We start from the raw sequence: 5,668 nt of genomic DNA on the forward strand, positions 1-5,668 counted from the left end.
AGAACAATAGAGATAAAAAGAGGCAATTTTAAAGCTTTTCAGAAAAAGCAAAAATGATTGCTCAAAACACCAAAATGACTGTGGATTTCTCAATAGCCACACTAGAAGCAAACAGATAATGTAACAATGACTTTAGAATTCTGTAGGAAAAAAATCATTTCTAGCCTAGAATTCTACACCTATCAAAGTTAACAATTAAATATTTGGATGGGATACACACATTTCAGACACAAGTCTCAAAACAATTACCTGCCGTGAACCCATTCTCAACAAGCTACAAGAGATCCTTTTGCAGTTCATACGTGTGACAATTGGGTGTTCATGTCCATGCGTGAGATGTGTGCCTCCCTCAAACCTTGTTATGATGTTGGCATATTTCCCATTTGAGGTGAAAAAAAAAAAAAAAGGAAGCTACTAGCTAAGTTCAAAATGAGGACGTAAAGCAAGAAAGAGGAAGACGTGGAGTCTGGGAAATAAGAACATCAATCCAAGAAAGAGAAAGGAAATCCCAGAGATAAAGGCGAAGGGAGATCCAAGTACAGCCATGTACTCAGCCTGGAAATAAACTAGTCCAGGTTGGAGTAGCTCAGTAGGGCACAGGAAAGATGACCAGGAGATGGCCTCGTTACAATATCTGATGTGAGTGAATTCAGAGGAAATTTACACAGCTGAGGAGAAAGTTTGGAATGAATTAGTTATAGAAAACAAAACAAAGGACGAAAAAACAATACAACAGTTAACACCAGGAAAACCTAAAGATTGTGCAAGGAAGTAAAAGCAAGCACATTTCAGCTGTGAAGAGTATTTATAGGGACAGGAAAATACACACACTGAATATTCTCAGCAAAATTAGGAAATGACAGTAGTGGAATAATGGGAGCATGGCGGTGACAGGGGGGTCAGGAATTGTGCATGATGGGGCATGGTAGAAGTGGGCTAAATTAAAATGAGATGAGACAAAGGCAAAGAGAAATCCAAGTACAGCCATGTTTTCAGCATGGAAATAAACTAGTCCAGGTTGGAGCAGCTCAGTAGGGCACAGGAAAGATGACCAAAGATGACTTTTGCCAAGTCAATACCACAAACTGCAGAAGTGTTATTGTTTAGAACAAAGAAAAATCATGATGCAGGGAAGGGATCTCAGATAAAAGAGATTAGAAATAGGTCTTGAAAAAATGGGCTGGATTTGAATGAATGGAGGAATGAGGGAATTCCAAATGTGGATCCAGGAAAGGAAGACGTCGTCTTGGCACTATGAAGAGCTTACAGGTTTCAGAGCCTAGACTTTTGAGTGAGAGGCTAACAGTTAATGCTTAAAGCATTCAGCAAAAAAGAAGGAGCACTATAAGCATATAGCAGTGACATGGAGGCAATATCAAAATAATCAGCTGCAAGAGCTGAATGTGTTGATTCTAGGAAGCAGGAAATGACAGATCAAGAGAAGGGTTTATTGTTTCTCATTATGCCTTCTAAAATTATTTGACCCTGAAAATTGTGTATGCATATAAAGCCAATCAAAATTAAAACTAAATTTTAAAATGATCACACATCAACAATAAATTAAAAGGATGATTTTAATTTGGCTTCTCTTTTTTATGTGCACACATAGACACACACTGCCATTTGGGCAATACATTTTGTAAAGCATCTAAATGCATGACAATATTTCAGAAAAGTGTTAATGATGGCCTGTGCCAATCTGTCTTTTGTAAATAATTTCTCAGGCAAGTATACTAATTAGAGCTAAGATACGCAAATGACACAACAACCCACCAAACAAGATGAGCATTTGCTGTTCATCTATTGAATATATAGCAATAAATATTCAACATTCTGTGGGGTAAACAATCAAATGTAAGATGTGATTTCTGGCATTATGGATTTTATGATTCAATTAAAGACATGGAACATAAACTTGTAAAGTTAAATGACAGTACAAAATTTACAATTAACATTTCATTTAAAAAGTAAAAGATGTTGCAAGATAATACATGACTTTTGCTAAGTCAGCACCACAAACTACAGAAGTTGTTAGTGTTCAGAACAAAGAAAAATCATGATACAGGGAAGGGATCTCAGAGAAAAGAGATTAGAAATAGGTCTTGAAAAAATGGGCTGGATTTGAATAAGTGGAGGAATGGGAGAATTCCAAACGTGGACCCTGGAAAGGAAGATGTCGTCTTGGCACCATGGAGGGATTACAGGTTGCAGAGTCTAGACATTTGAGTGAGAACCTGCTCACCAGAATGGAAAGGCAATTAGCCTTTGGCCTGAGGAAAACAACTTATTCAGAATAAAGTATTTCTATCACCCACAATGAGGCCAAGGATTCAGTCAGCTGTCCTGTTGGGATGTGTATCCATCACTTTATGAGCTCTAAAAACCCCAGGAATGGTTTCAAATCCATGTTACAGACCCAAATTCCCTGGAAACAGCAATTGCCTCTTAGCAAAATCATTAATTAGGGCATTGCCTTGATTCCATTGTGAATAATAAAAACAAGTGCACAGACTTCTGTACTTTGATGAAAGCATCAGGGTGTGATTTATGGGGCAAGATGCTCTCTGGGGAATATAAATATGTAAGCTTTACATATTTATAAAGTTCAAACACATTACCTCTTCAATGGCTTTCAAAACTAAAATGACCTCGGTTCAGTCAAATAAATAGGACAGACATGTAAATTAGCAAAAGAAGTACTCTGACATTTATGCAAGGCTTAGATCCCACAATGGACAATATCTGGATCAGTGGGAAGTCAGAAGCATTCTGTCTGTAGCTATCGCCAGACAAATCTAAACACTTGGTAGGCACTCAGGAAAAAAACTCTTACTGATTTAAGTAATTAAAGGGGATCTGGCGGGCAGATGCAAAAAGACAGAAGTCACATCACGAGGCAAGGCTGCAACAGGAGTCTCTAGCCAGTTCCAGAAGAGCAGGTGGTTATATCCACCAGTGCCCAGAAGAGGGCAGCCAAGAGCTGCTCAAATGGAACCTTCCTGGGAAGGACACCCACTTGGCACCAGTCAGGGAAAACTGCCCTCTTCCCTGCACAGAGAAGAGAATCAGCCCAAAACTGATTGGTGAAGAAGTTTGGGGAGAAAAAAAGCAGGGGTGGGAAACATGGACTAAAGATGTCCAAGACAGATGAAGAACCAGACCAAAAAGAATTATGAAGCCAGAGAATGGAAAAGCAAGACAACAGCCAGTAGTCAAAGGAACAAGGTGCAGCTCTGACCATGCCACTCTCCTGCTCAAAAGATTTCAGTGGCTCCCTACTGTCCATCACACACACTTCTTAGCCTAACATTCAGGGCCCCGCTATAATCTAACCCTGACCCACCTTAAGAATCTTGGGATTTGCTAGGTTTTCTATCATACACTCAAGATTCCAAGCAAACCAACATCTTTCTCATGACTTTCCTCCTCTGCGTCTTTGTTCCTTCTGTTCCTTCACTCCTCTAAAAAATGAGTGGCTGCCACATGCTAGTGATGGGAGGGAGGGATACAGGATCAACCAGAAGAAGTACCCACCTTCAAAGGTGCCAGGAAGAGGCAGAAATATACAATGCCATGCACTACAGCGAGGGAGGCAAGAGTGGATGGGGTGGAGAGAGAAGCAGCCAAATCAGGCTGTCAGAAAAGGCTTCTAGGAGGAGGTGACCATCCCCCTGAAATCACTTTGCCTTTCCTCTCCACTCATCGAAACCTTCAACGCCTGCAGAAGAACCATCTGTTGTTTTCATCTGCCTGCCTTTCCCCACTCCTGGTAAAATACTCCATCTCCTCCTTTAGGAAACTGCACCCTACTCCATCTGCCAAGTAAGCTGATATGGTAATGTGGTTGACCATATTACCCCATCCCCTGGTCCACAGCGGTTGGTTTAAGGAAGATCCTTCAACACAAAGACAAATTAATCAGATGCCTTCCCGGGAGTTTTCCTCTCCATTTTGGAATCAAAGGAGTAGCTAGCTTTCTTCTTCCCCTGGATTGGAGGCTGACAGGGTAGATTCCAGAGTTGCTGGTGCCATGTCCCTTGCCCCATGGAGGATTCTGAGAGAATACACTGGAAAGAGATGGAGATAATTGACACTATACAAATCCCGGAATTCAGTTGCCCTGAATTAGGGCTAGGCCTCCGCTCCACTGTGAGCAGCGAAAGCCTGATTCCAGAGCTTAGCCAAAGGAGTTTGTGTTTCTTGGGTAGCAGGTGATTAAAAGGCCAGTGGACAAGCTTTGCTGCTCTGGCTGCATGATGACATCAAAGACCATTTTGCTCCACCACCTTCATCACATTACCCTCCTCATGCTCCAAGATGATTGCTGCATCTCTGGGGGTTCTATCCACACTCCAGACTGGAAGAGCAGAAAGCATGTGCCCATTCAGTGTATCCCTGTTTATCAGAAAAAATAATATATTCCCAGAAATCTCAACCTGTATCCTTCTGCTTACATCTCGATGTTCAGAAAAGGGTCACATGGCCACCCCTCACTGCAAGGAAGTCCAGAGAGCTATTTTCAACTGGGCATGTTGAGACATAATTGAGAGGAAATACACATTGGGTAGGTAACTGGTGGTATCTGCTACAACTCCTAAATGTCTTTGTACAAATTGGGTAGATAGCTGGTGGCCTGCATAAACCCACACATTCTCCTTTTTGCTTGAGCTAGTTGGAGATGGGTGTTTATAAATTTCAATCAAAAAGCCATGGCTAAGACACCCGCCAAATGCCACCATCACCATAGAGCCTCCCCGATCCCACTACATCAGAATGATCTTGATGTCTTCAATTTCCAGCAGGGCCTTTTCCCACCAGCAGCCTGAGGGAGAGATATCACAGGGATGGGGCAGTCGTACCTAGGCAGCCAAACCCCACCCCCACAGCCAAAGCCGGCAGAAGAATCCGGCCAGCAGGATTCCTGGAATCTATCTCTCTTCTCTCTCTTGCTTCACCTGCGGGGGGCCACAAACGAGCTGTTTCAAAGCCATCAGCATCATGAACCCAGCCACTGCTGTTGACCCCATATCCTGAACCCAGCAGTAGATACTATCCAGGGCTTGTTGCTGGTGGGAAAGGAGGAGACAGCAACAGCCCTGATTTGCCACTAAAACACTTAAACATAATGGGATACATCTACAGGATGAAGTACTAGTAATGCATAAAAGGAGAATGAGGAAGCTCTGGATGTATTAATGTGAAACACTTCTAAAACCGTCACTAAGAGAAAAAAAAGTTAAGTGCAAAATGGTGTCCATATGTATATGCGATATGTAGATAGGATATATACATATATATGAAATAATCATTTGTGATAAAGGAAAGAAAAATAATATCTGCACAAATATTTGTACCTGCAGAAAATATCTCTAGAAGGATAAACAGTTCAAGAGACTGGTGCTTTTGGCTGCCTCCAGGTGAAGCACACGAAGGTTACAAAATAGGAGGGAAACGTTTCTCTGTACACTCTTTAAACCTTTTGAATGTTGGACCCTAGGAGTGAACTACCTATTTGAAAAAGAATGAAAATACATTTCTGTAAGCAAGCACAGTACAGTTTGTGCTGGTATGTCTGGTTTGTTTGGTTGGGTTTGGTTTGGTCTGGCTTGGTTTCGTTTGGTTTGGTTTGGTTTGTTTGGTTTGGTCTGGTTTGTTTGGTTTGGTTTGG

General features: G+C 41.7%; 1 non-coding gene across 1 annotated transcript; it reads left to right on the top strand.

Moving 5' to 3' along the window:
* The first annotated feature begins 283 nt into the window (after positions 1 to 283).
* On the top strand, positions 284 to 389 carry LOC116536167. The gene has a single exon (XR_004262506.1). It is a non-coding gene; the product is annotated as a small nucleolar RNA U13 (small nucleolar RNA).
* Positions 390 to 5,668: the final 5,279 nt, after the last annotated feature.

This window comes from Sapajus apella, unplaced genomic scaffold, assembly GCF_009761245.1.
Source record: "Sapajus apella isolate SASKATOON/1434 unplaced genomic scaffold, GSC_monkey_1.0 scaffold3, whole genome shotgun sequence".
Lineage (NCBI taxonomy): Eukaryota > Metazoa > Chordata > Mammalia > Primates > Cebidae > Sapajus > Sapajus apella.